This window comes from Lissotriton vulgaris, chromosome 4_1, assembly GCF_964263255.1.
Source record: "Lissotriton vulgaris chromosome 4_1, aLisVul1.2, whole genome shotgun sequence".
NCBI lineage: Eukaryota > Metazoa > Chordata > Amphibia > Caudata > Salamandridae > Lissotriton > Lissotriton vulgaris.
Window position 1 is genome coordinate 829,127,832 of NC_141691.1, and position 12,601 is coordinate 829,140,432.

The window sequence follows — 12,601 nt, forward strand, 5'->3', positions numbered from 1 at the left end:
CCCTCATTCCTGGAAACTACCCCCACAAACCTGGCTCAGCCCTTAAAACTACCCCAATACTCTCCCCTGCCCTGAGCTCTTAAACCCTGCCCCCCTCCCAGGAACTACCCCGACTCCTGCCCTGAGCCCTACAACCTGACCCCTAAAATCTACCCCCACCCCAAACTCGGCCTTAACCCTACTTACCTGTCCTTATTTGAAGCTTACTGTACCAACTCTTCCTCTTCCTCTGCTCGCCCATCCTGACACTAGAGTGCTATCTGCTTTACCCACGCATATATGTGATTAAGGCCAATGCGTGGTACAGGCAAGAGTTGTTACGTCTGTGGAAAAGCATAACCCATGGCTCCGCCCATGATGTAAAGGTCATTTTTCTCCATGTCTCCTTGATGAGACACAGGATTGACTTTGCTTCATTATGCTTTAACTGTTGTACCTAAGTCTGACATGTACGGCATTTGGATGTACCATCACTGACATTTGATTTATTCTTTATTCTGCTGACAATGACAGCACTTCAATATTAAAGCTTTGTAGTAAGCAAATCTTCCATATCTGCTCTGGAACAGAACAATCTTCACTGATTTTCTTGTTTGTGCGTGCAAATCAAAGAGATATTATTGCTTTTTCGTACTGTGAGGATCTGGATGTATTATACGATATGACCAGGTAGTCTTATCATGAAATACACTTGCAAGACCTTTATTGAGTCCAGTCAGGCTTGTTTGAATAACCTTAAGCTTAACCTTGGTTTGCTATGGTTTTCAGGCAGCAAGGACTGAGCAAAGAAACTTAAGGGTCTATTATTGCTCATAAATCATTTCACAACCTAGTTCCCCCCATCCTTAGAAATGTCATCCAGCACTACCAGCCCAACCGAGCCCTCTGATCCAAATTTTTGAATCTGGCTTCCATTCCCAAAGTTAAAAAAAAACAGAAGTGGTGGCCGTCAATTTTCTTTGCTCGCTGCTAAACTCTGAAACTCCCTCCCGCCCTATCTTCGCACCGAACCCAACCATCTCTCCTTCCGCAGATCTCTTAAAACACTGCCGTTCCCTTAATGTGCTCTGACCATCTGCCTCTGCTAACTTCAAGGGTTGGGAGGCCTCCGGGTAGCCATGCGCTATACAAATATCACTCAATTTCAATTTTAATGTCAATTATAATAGCGGGCGGATCGCCACCGCCCATATGGCGGTGCCGATCCGCCTGCCATTACCTACCGCCCACCTCCTATTACCCCCGTTATATTACGATGGCGGGGGGGACCCTGGCAGACAGAAAGACTGTCTGTCGGGTTTCTGCCCATCGACGAGTCGACCAGGCAGAAAAGGGGCAGAATATGGTGGTGGTGTCTGCAAGACACCGCCATCCATACTACAATACAGACGGAGAAGTGCCTTTCCATGAAGGCATGCAGTTCCTGAATGTGGGGGCCTGTTGCGGACTCCGAGGGCTTTGGTGGGTGGGGGGTGCACATGGGGGTACCGATGGTACCCCCCTGCATTTGCATGCACATCGTGGCAGATACTGCGCAGTGCCTGCCAAGTTGTGCATGCCTATGCACAATGTGCAGCCACAGCATTGTGGCGGGCAGTGCTGTTAGCACCGCCCACCATAATATGGATAGGGGATGTCACTGTGGCAGTGGCATCCTAATTGCCTGTGCGGGACCGGCGCACCACTGGCAGCCAGTCCCAGCACCTTGTCCTCCCACCATCCTAATAGACCCCTATATGTGAAGCACTTAACAGTCCCAAACAAAGAAATAGGAAAAACCACAGACCACAAAAGAAACAGAACACTCATTTATAAAACAAGATTACATTTGTCCTTGATGAGCAAAATCATTGGAGGGTTCCAGAGATACATATTTTTAAAGGTTTTTGACTATTACTATCAATTGCAAACAAGCATTAGCCAACAGCATCTATGTATTATTTTCAAAAGTTTGTAAAGGTTAGTTTGGCTACTCCAGTCCAGGTTAGGCAACCACACCTGACAGGATGAAGCTCTAGGGGACCAGTAGGATATTTTTGGCAGGTATCTGATCACTAGATAATTTTCCAGTCCAGCCTTTACAGCATGACATTATAGACTATAATGTAGTGGACATGCTCCTGGAGTTGCTGGATGAAAAGATGCTCAAAGGTGCTATGGTTGCGGTGCAGTTGATGGGGATGCCTGCGTGGCGGTTCCTTGGTCCATGGATAAGGTGGGGCAACTTGGTCCACAGAGGTCGGTGTCCCATGAAGTCCTCATTCTGGGTGTAGAAGGAAATTGGCAGCTGGACTTCGGATCTCCAGATACAGTAGTTGGAGACTAATAATTTAGGTGGGGCTAGTGTACCTCTTTGATGACCAATCTGGACTGTGACAGCACTATGAGGTCCTGCTAACTCGGGCACAATTTTTTGCCATCAGGGATTCGATCTATTGGTCTATCAGTAAATCATCTTGGTTGGCTAGCAACTTGCCGGTTTGGACTTCTTCAGCTCTTTTGACCTGGAGCTGGTTCCAGGAGATCAGCAGACTAATCCTTTGAGTCACCTCTCTGGTCTGGGGATCAACATTTCCCAGAGATCGGAGCTACAGCCAAAGTCCAAAATTCACTAGCCCAAAGTGCAGATGGTCAGTCTCTCTTTGTCAGTTCCAAGGGCAGCAGGGCAAACCTTCGTTAGTCCTCTTTCCAAATCCAATTTCATCTGTGGTTCAGGGTGTCATATTTATCCTGGGAAAATGCCCCAAAGGAGCCACATGGTCACTAGCCAATGGGCAACCAGGTCCCCTCCCTGCTGGTGACAAATGTCCGGCAATGTGTGGCACCTAACAACTTTATTTTCTTTTTCCTGTTGTTCCCAGTCCGCCTTCTTTGTGATTTATCGTGGTTGGCACCTAACACTCCCAGAGTGCACTATTGTGCCCACTTCCAAGATGTTGACACACTTCCATAGCTGTTAGTAGTCTCTTGACCCACCCTAGAGATGTGGGTACCAATGGGCTCCATGCCCACGGGAAAACCAGTTTGGGCACTGGACTTCCCTCTCTGGTCCTACCTCCATCTAGTCTACAGGAACAAAAGGCAGCATTTCCCCATCAAAGGCGACTTCCCCATTGAAGCTCGCCTTTTAGTCTAGGACCTCGAATTGGTACCTGCAAAGGGGCGGTAACAACTCACCCTGCAGCAGGTTCTGTTTGATCCTAAGCCTAGGAGTCGCTCACACCACACCCTAGGCAGGCAGAAAGCTGTCTGTGGGTTGTAGCCCATGTGAAACTACTGGTCTACAGAATGGCAACTTTCTGAAGGTTGACTTTCTTTAATAGTGATGTTGAAATCGACCTGGGCTTCAGATTGAGTTTACTGCCATGATTAATTTGATACCTTACATTACCCAGCTAGGTAGTACCATTCAGAAGTTTACCAGGCTAGGGTGCCAGCCTCAACCCTTTGTTAGCCAAAGGGTCTACTAACCTTTCCACAACTAAGCAACAAATATAGGGGTTTTGCTGCTAAGACACATATTAACTACATGTCCTTTTTAATAATATACAGCTCCCTGCCTTAGGGTTCTATAGGCCTTCCTTAAAAGGAGACTTACATATATCATTAAGGGAGATAGTGGCTGTGCCATTAAAGGTAATGTTAACAAAGTCAAACTGGCATTGTAAACACTGTCCTTCAAGTCAGCAGTGGAATCCTGAGAGTCATATTGCACCTTGTCACACACAGGGTGGCACAATCAATCAATCAATCAATCATGACATTTATAAAGCGCGCTACTCACCCGGAAGGGTCTCAAGGCGCTGGGGGAGAGGGGTCTGCTACTGCTCGAAAAGCCAGGTCTTGAGTAGCTTCCTGAAGGTGAGATGGTCCTGGGTTAGCCAAAGGTTGATGGGGAGGGAGTTCCATGTCTTGGCTGCCAGGTAAGAGAAGGATCTTCCTCCGGCGGTGGCTCTGCGGATGCGAGGAACGGCGGCGAGGGCGAGGCTTGTCGACCTTAGCTGGCGGGTGGGCATGATGAAGGTCTGGCGGTTGTTGAGGTACTTGGGGCCTTGGTCGTGGAGAGTCTTGTGTGCGTGGGTGAGGAGTATGAACGTGATCCTCTTGCTGACAGGGAGCCAGTGCAGGTCTCTCAGGTGGCCGGAGATGTGGCTGTGTCGGGGGATGTCCAGGATGAGTGGTGCGCAGGTGTTCTGGATGCATTGGAGTCTTTTCTGGAGTTTGGCTGTGGTTCCAGCGTAGAGGGAGTTTCCGTAGTTCAGTTGGCTGGTGACGAGTGCCTGGGTGACCGTCTTCCTGGTTTTGGTAGGGATCCATCGGAAGATCTTTCGGAGCGTGCGCAGGGTGTTGAAGCACAATGATGAGACGGCGTTGACTTGTCTGGTCATCGAGAGGGAGGAGTCGAGGATGAAGCCCAGGTTACGTGCGTGGTCTGTTGGCTTGGGTGCGGTGCCCAGGGCCGGATCGCCACCAGGAGTCGTCCCAGGCGGAGGGCGTTGACCCCAGGATGAGGACTTCCGTCTTGTCTGAGTTCAGTTTCAGGCGGCTGTTCTTCATCCACTCGGCGACATCTCTCATCCCTTCGTGTAGGCTGGTTCTGGCGGTGGCTGGGTCTTTGGTGAGGGAGAGGATAAGCTGGGTGTTGTCGGCATAGGATATGATGTTGAGGTTGTGTTGGTGTGCGATGGCTGCGAGGGGGCTCATGTAGACGTTGAAGAGGGTGGGGCTGAGTGATGATTCCTGTGGTACGCCGCAGATGACTTCTGTGGCCTCGGATCTGAACGGGGGGAGGCGGACTCTCTGGGTTCTTCCGGCGAGGAACGAGATGATCCACTCCAGTGCCTTCTCTTGGATTCCGATGTTGCTAAGGCGTTGCACTAGGGTGCGGTGGCAGACAGTGTCGGACACTGCGGAGAGGTCCAGGAGGATGAGGGCAGCTGTTTCCCCGTTGTCGAGCAGGGACCTGATGTCGTCAGTGGCTGCGATGAGGGCGGTCTCGGTGCTGTGGTTGGCTCAGAAGCTGGACTGCGGGTGGTCGAGGGATGCATTCATCTCGAGGAGTCTGTTGACGGTCTTCTCGATGACTTTGGCCGGAAAAGGGAGGAGTGAGATGGGGTGGAAGTTCTTGAGGTCGGTGGGGTCCGCTGTTGGTTTTTTCAGGAGGACGCTGAGCTCGGCGTGCTTCCTGCTTTCCGGGAAGGTGGCGGTGTTGATGGAGGCGTTGATGACGTCCCGGTGTTGGGGTGCGATGATGGAGTCGGCCATGTTGAAGACGTAGTGGGGGCAGGGGTCGGTTAGGGAACTGGAGTGGATGGTGTTTATCATGCGGGTGGTGTCTTCGGTGCTGACCGGAGTCCAGGCGCAGAGGGTGGTGGTTGTTGGGGGCATTGATTCGGTGGTGTGGTGCGTGGTTGGTGCGCTGAAGCTGTTGTGTATTTTGGCGATCTTGCGGCGGAAGAATGAGGCAAGTGAGTCGCAGAGGTCTTGCGAGGGAGCGATGTTGTTGTTTCCGGCCCTGGGATTGGAGAGCTCTTTGACGATGCTGAAGAGTTCCTTGCTGTTGTGGGCATTGTTGTCCAGTCGTTCTTTGAATGCTGTCTTCTTGGTGGTGCGGATCAGCTGGTGGTGTTTGCGGGTGGCGTGCTTCAGGTCAGTCATGTTGTCTGTGGTCTGGTCGTTAAGCCAGGCTTTCTCGAGGGTGCGGCAGTTCTTCTTGGAGTCCTTAAGTTCGTCGGTGAACCAAGAGGCTTTCTTGCTGCAGTACCGCTGGGAGGGGTCTTCAGTGGTGCGAGGTCGTCTGCCCAGTTGGTGATCCACTGTGTGAGGTTGTTGGCTGCTTCATTGGGGTCCGTTGTGCTGGCGGGAGGGTTCTGGCTGAGGGAGGTGGTGAGCTGGCCGGTGGTGATCTTGTTCCAGTTCCTGCGAGGCATCAGTTGCGGGTGGTGGTGGGCCGTGGTTGTTATGAAGCTGAAGTGGAGGCAGCTGTGGTCAGTCCAATGAAGTCGGTGGAATGGCTGAAGGAGATGTACTTGCTGGAGGAGAAGACTGAGTCAAGCGTGTGGCCGGCGTAGTGGGTGGGGGTGTTCACCAGTTGCTTGAGTCCGAGGGTGGCAAGGTTGTCCAGCAGAGTGGTGGTGTTGTTGTCCTTGTTGTTCTCCAGGTGGAAGTTGAGGTCCCCTAGGAGGATGTAGTCAACGGAGGGGAGGGCGTGCGGGCTGACGAAGTCTGTGATGTCTTCGCTGAATTGTGTGCATGATCCCGGGGGTCTGTAGATGAGGGTGCCTCTGAGGGTGGTCTTGGGGTCGGTGTGTATCTGGAAGTGGTGGTGTTCGGCGGCGGTGAAAGTGTCGTCGGAGCTGGTCGTGATGCGGATGGTGTTCTTGTGTACGATGGCGATGCCTCCTCCCGTCTGGTTGGCGCGGTCCCTCCGGGTGATCTTGTATCCGTCCGGGATGGCGATGGCGATGTCAGGCGCTGAGGAGGCGTTCATCCAGGTTTCAGTGAGGAAGGCGACGTCTGGTGATGTTGTGTCGAGCAGGTTCCAGAGCTCGACGGCGTGTCTGTGGACGGAGCGGGTGTTGAGCAGGATGCACTTGAGGTGGTTGCTGCTGGTGCTTGGCCTGGCGGGTGCGGTGCAGGTCCAGAGGCAGGTGAACTTGCAGGCTTGGCAGGTGAAGGGTCCGTGGGTGCGTTTCGGGGTGGCTCGGTGGCAGGTGGGGTTCCATCCGGCATTGAGCGCATGGAGGGTTGCGGCGTCGTAGGTTTGTCGGGTACGCTGGCATCGGCGGGGACCAGGAGTTCTGGTGCTAGGCGCGGACGGGCGCAGACGGGCTTGCCTTTGGCGCACCTTCGGCGAACAATCGGCGCACCAGCTGCGCGTGACCGCTGCGCGTACGCGCGGTCTCCATTTAAGGCGAAGTGGGAGGGAGGAGCAGCTGGGAGGCGGGAGCGGGGAGGACACAGAAAGAAAAGGGGGCAGGGCCGCGATGTCACGGCAGTGGGAAGCGGGGAGCGGAGGAGGGGTCACACCAGGGGAGCAACGTGCAAGAGAAACAGAGATACAGTCTACAAACAAAGCACACAATCAGAGGCACAGGAGGGAAAAAAACGGAGATACAGACCAAAACCAAAGCACACAATCAGAGGCACAGGAGGGCAAAAACTGAGTCACGAGCAGCAACGAGGGGGCACAGATCACCTACAGCAGGAGGGCCGTGTGGCGTGGGGGTGTCCTGAGGTCAGGTCACACTCACCTGCGCCACCCGGTCTCCATTTAAGGCCAAGTGGGAGGGAGGAGCAGCTGGGAGGCGGGAGCGGGGAAGACACAGAAAGAAAAGGGGACGGGGCCGCGATGTCACGGCGGCGGCGGCAAGCGGGGAGCGGAGGGGGGGTCACACCAGGGGAGCAACGGGCAAGAGAAACAGAGATACAGTCTAAAAACAAAGCACACAATCAGGCACAGGAGGGAAAAAAACGGAGATACAGACCAAAACCAAAGCACACAATCAGAGGCACAGGAGGGCAAAAGCGGAGTCACGAGCAGCAACGAGGGGGCACAGATCGCCTACAGCAGGAGGGCCGTGCGGCGTGGGGGTGTCCTGAGGTCAGCACAATCAGTGCTGCAGCCTTGTGTGGACATTCTGCCTTGCATGCCCTTGGTACTCTGAGTACCATATACTAAGGACTTATAAGTAAGTCAGTTCTTACATATTGGGTATAGCATCGACATACACTTTGTAAGCGGTTAGAACAATGGCAGTGAGCTCTTGTTAGCAGGCCTCAGTGCACTCTCAGAGTCGAAAAACCATGCGCATAAGTCCAAAAATGTGGGGGTTGCATGCAAAAAGAGGCATTTCCTAACACTTGCTACAATTCAGTGGTCAAAATCCCATAAAGTCAATCTAGAGAGGGTTAAACCTTTTAGGGTTTGCTAGCTATCTTTCATCATGAATAGTATAGTAAAGAAATGTCCGCTTTTCCACCCTGCTCTACAATTCTGTGTTGAAATCCAATTTTCTTCCGGTGCAAATGGCATTGGGCACAGGCATATTTGTTGGAGGTAAGTCAAGTCTGCTTGGTTGACTGTGACTGACAATCTTTAGGAGTGGATAGGCAAATTTGTGGAGTTAAAGATGGGGATTTTTCATGTGTCCATAGTCATAGGTAGCCTGAAATTTGATGGACTTCCATAATCATTGTGTGATCTTTTATGGAGCTGTTAAAACCTATGCCTAACACAAAGCAGAAACTCTGTTGATTCCTTGACCAGGTGGTTGGTAGATAGTTTGGTGTGTCATTCTCCATATGTGAAGGGAAATATCCCTCCCTCCAGCAACAGAATCTTTGTCAATGACATTGCAAATGACCAACTCTTGATAGATGTCTTGTTTTTCTTAATAAATGGATTTACCAGAATTAAGGCTAATATGATGAGATTTACCTTAATTTCAATTTCAGAATCTTAGGGGCACATGCATCAACATTTGTTTTTGCGATTCCTTATTTGCGAAAAATAAGGAATCACAAAACCCTATGCATGTAGAAATCGCTTAAAAAAATAGCGATTTCTAAATATTCCTTAATTGCGACTCGTAATTTGCGAATCGCAATTATGGAATACCTCCCCATTCATTCCGATGGGCCCTGAGGCCCATTACTCCTGAAGATTTCCTGTGAATTACAAAGGCAACATCAAATTTAAAGATCTCAATAAAATGTACCAGCTAACTTAGGGGCCAATTATGATAGCGTATAATACGCTTCCTCCGGGCCAGCGGAAGGCACCGCCGGCCCGGAGGAAGCGGATTATCCGCTGCGGACTGAGAAAAGACCCCCTACCAGATTATGATGGCTGGGGCATCTTTTTCCATCTGCCGCTTATCCTCCGCGGTCGCCTTCCGACCGCGGCGGAAAAGCTCTAACATAGCTGGCGGTGTCTATCAGACACCGCCAGCCATATTAGGATGCAACAACCACAGTTGATGGACAGAATGCAGAACAATGTCATACATTCACCCCAGTACAGAAATCTGGGCCTAAATCCATTGTTTGTTTGCACTCCACACCACCCCAGTTCAGACATGGACATATGCAAATCAGTCTGACCCTGTGCCTCATGGGAACAGTCCAGCCGGAACTGCCAAGCAATTCCTTCCCAGGACCGGAAACAAGCTTCCGAGGACCGGTTTCTGGCATTCCAGCCGTCTTCAGCCCGGCTTGCTTGAATCTGGTGGTGTGGAGAGCATGGGACTCACGTCTGAGCATACCCATCCCACTCGGGGTGACAAATACAAAAAACACAGTTGATGGACAGAATGCAGAACAATGTCATACATTCACCCCAGTACAGAGATCTGGGCCTAAATCCATCGTTTTTTTGCACTCCACACCACCCCAGGTCAGACATGGCCATGTGCAAATGAGTCTGACCCTATGCCTCGTGGGAACAGTCCAGCCCGAACTGCCAAGCTATTCCTTCCCTGGACCGGAAACAAGCTTCCAAGGACTGGTTTCTGGCATTCCATCCGTCTTCAGCCCGGCTAGCTTGAATCAAGTGGTGTGGAGAGCATGGGACTCACGTATGAGCATACCCATCCTTCTCTGGGTGACAAACGCAAAAACCACAGTTGATGGACAGAATGCAGAAGAATGTCATACATTCACCCCAGTACAGAGATCTGGGCTAAATCGATCGTTTTTTTGCACTCCACACCACCCCAGTTCAGACATGGCCATATGCAAATCAGTCTGACCCTGTGCCTCATGGGAACAGTCCAGCCCGAACTGCCAAGCCATTCCTTCCCTGGACCGGAAACAAGCTTCCGAGGACCAGTTTCTGGCATTCCAGCCATCTTCAGCCCGGCTTGCTTGAATCCAGTGGTGTGGAGAGCATGGGACTCACGTCTGAGCACACCCATCCCACTCGGGGTGACAAAGGCAATACAGAGATCCGGGCCTAAATCCATCGTTTTTTGCACTCCACACCACCCCAGTTCAGACATGGCCATATGCAAATTAGTTTGACCCTGTGCCTCATGGGAACAATGCAGCCCGAACTGCCAAGCCATTCCTTCCCTGGACCGGAAACAAGCTTCCGAGGACCGGTTTCTGGCTTGAATCCAGTGGTGTGGAGAGCCTAGGATTCACGTCTGAGCATACCCATCCCACTCGGGGTGACAAATGTAAAAACCACAGTTGATGGACAGAATGCAGATCAATGTCATACATTCACCCCAGTACAGAGATCTGGGCCTAAATCCATCGTTTATTTGCACTCCACACCACCCCAGTTCAGACATGGCCATATGCAAATCAGTCTGACCCTGTGCCTCCTGGGAACAGTCCAGCCCGAACTGCCAAGCCATTCCTTCTCTGGACCGGAAACAAGCTTCCGAGGACCGGCTTCTGGCATTCCAGCCGTCTTCAGCCCGGCTTGCTTGAATCCAGTGGTGTGGAGAGCATGGGACTCACGTCTGAGCATATCCATCCCACTCGGGGTGACAAATGCAAAACAAATGCAAAAACAATGGATTTAGGCCCAGATCTCTGTACTGGGGTGAATGTATGATATTTTTCTGCATTCTGTCCATCAATTGTGGTTTTTGCATTAGCCATATTAGGATGGCGGCGCTCCTATGCCTTTCCACGGTGGCAATTCCGCCGTGGAAAGGCATACAGTGTTTTCTTCGGGGGCCCGTTGCGGGCCCCCAGGGGTAAAGGGGGCGTGCATATGGGGGGTACCTATGGTACCCCCCTGCCTTTGCGTGCAAGAAGCGGCAGGCACCACGAGGTGCCTGCAGCTTCGTGCATGCAAAGGTAAACGTGCATTTTTTAACATTGCGGCGTGTGCTGCTTCAAGCAGCACCCGCCGCAATGTTAAAAATACAGGATGTGACCGCCAGGGTGGCGGTCCCATCCTAATTAGCACAGAGGGACTGCCGCTGCCCCTGCGGACGGTCCCTCCTCCTCTGGAGTGGCGGACGGACGCAGATCTGTCCGCCATCCTAATAGGCCCCTTAGTAGGCATTGTCTATACATTTATTAAATATCGCAAAAAATGCAGTAAATTAAAGTTCATGGCTGCTTATCTGCTCATCTGCGATCTCTTTTTTGTATGAACTAGAACTTCTTAAAACTTAAATGAGAAAACTGATATTGTCATTCTGGGAAAACAACCCTCTGGTTCGTTGTCTGCTTAGTGGCTTCACCACGACTCTCTCTAAAGCCTTATGCAAACTTGACCATGACCTTCTGTTTTCTGTTTATATGAATACATTTTCCCAAGAATCACTTGAGAAATAACTCCATAATTATACAAGGAGCTACATCAGCATGACTGTGACTACTGTTACCTAGTAATACATTCAAATAGCTAGATATACATATTGAAAGATATTTACTAATCAGCTGAGCTTTTAAAGTCCTAAAATTCTCTTTAGTCAACATTTTAAGAAGACATTCTCTCAATGAATACGGTCTAAATGTTTACTTCGAATTTGAAGTTTTAAAGCAAAAGAACTTATTTTTACAATATTAGTAATCTATTTTAAATTAACATAAATGTTGTTTTATTTGTATATCATTATTTATTTAATTGTATTACATACATATGATTTTTGCAAGCATTAATATAACTTGCATTTGAAGCAAAGAGAAAGTTGCTCTTCAAAAATTGTTATAATATTTTTTAATAGATAACTAAATTAAAACATGTTATATGGCGAAAAACGTGACCCAAAATCAGATATCAGAGAGCTTTACATGAGCACTAGTTGCGGTATTTTGTAAAATGGAGTATGAATTGTATTGGGGTGTGCAGTGGTATATAAGGTTGATGCACTTAAATACAATTTAAGCGGTTTAAGTGCTATTAAAATGATTATGAGTTATTGTTTTACAAATACTTTTAAAATATTGTTTAAAGTTAGGTGATTGCCGTTCAGTAATTAAGTTAATGCTTAAGATGTATATTATTTTTTGTAAATACAAAATTGGTTTTTCATTTCTTGTAGTATATGTGTGTGTAAGGTAATTTTATGGTACATATTTTCTTTCTTTCTATTTTTATCAATGCACCTAATGATTTCAGATAATATAAGTGTTAAAAATAGACCAATTTTAAGTATAAAACATAAGTAATATTATTAAATCGTATTTTTTTGTATGTTGAATTAGAATTCAAATAGTGCTGTAAAACCAACCTGAACATTTGCATTCCCTATAACTTTTATTGAATGAAGTTAGAAACAGAAATCTGATGGTACATAATATATGCACCTTCCTCTATGTTACTGGGACTGGAGTTAGAACAGTAATTTAGAACACTCAAAATATGCACTTTCTACAATATTTGTGTGCTTAGAGTTAGAACAGTAAAAATTAATGTCCACAACTATGAACTTTACAAATGTTTGTTGGACTGGTGTTAGAGGGGATAAAATAGTAATTTAGACCCCCCGTAAATATGCAGTTTTTTAAATGTTTGTGAGATTTTAGGTCGATTGTGATAATTGAACTGCATGAACATATGCACATTTTTCAATGTTTATTTTATTGAGGTTAGAATAGTAATTCTGCCCCCCACCACCACCAGATATATGAA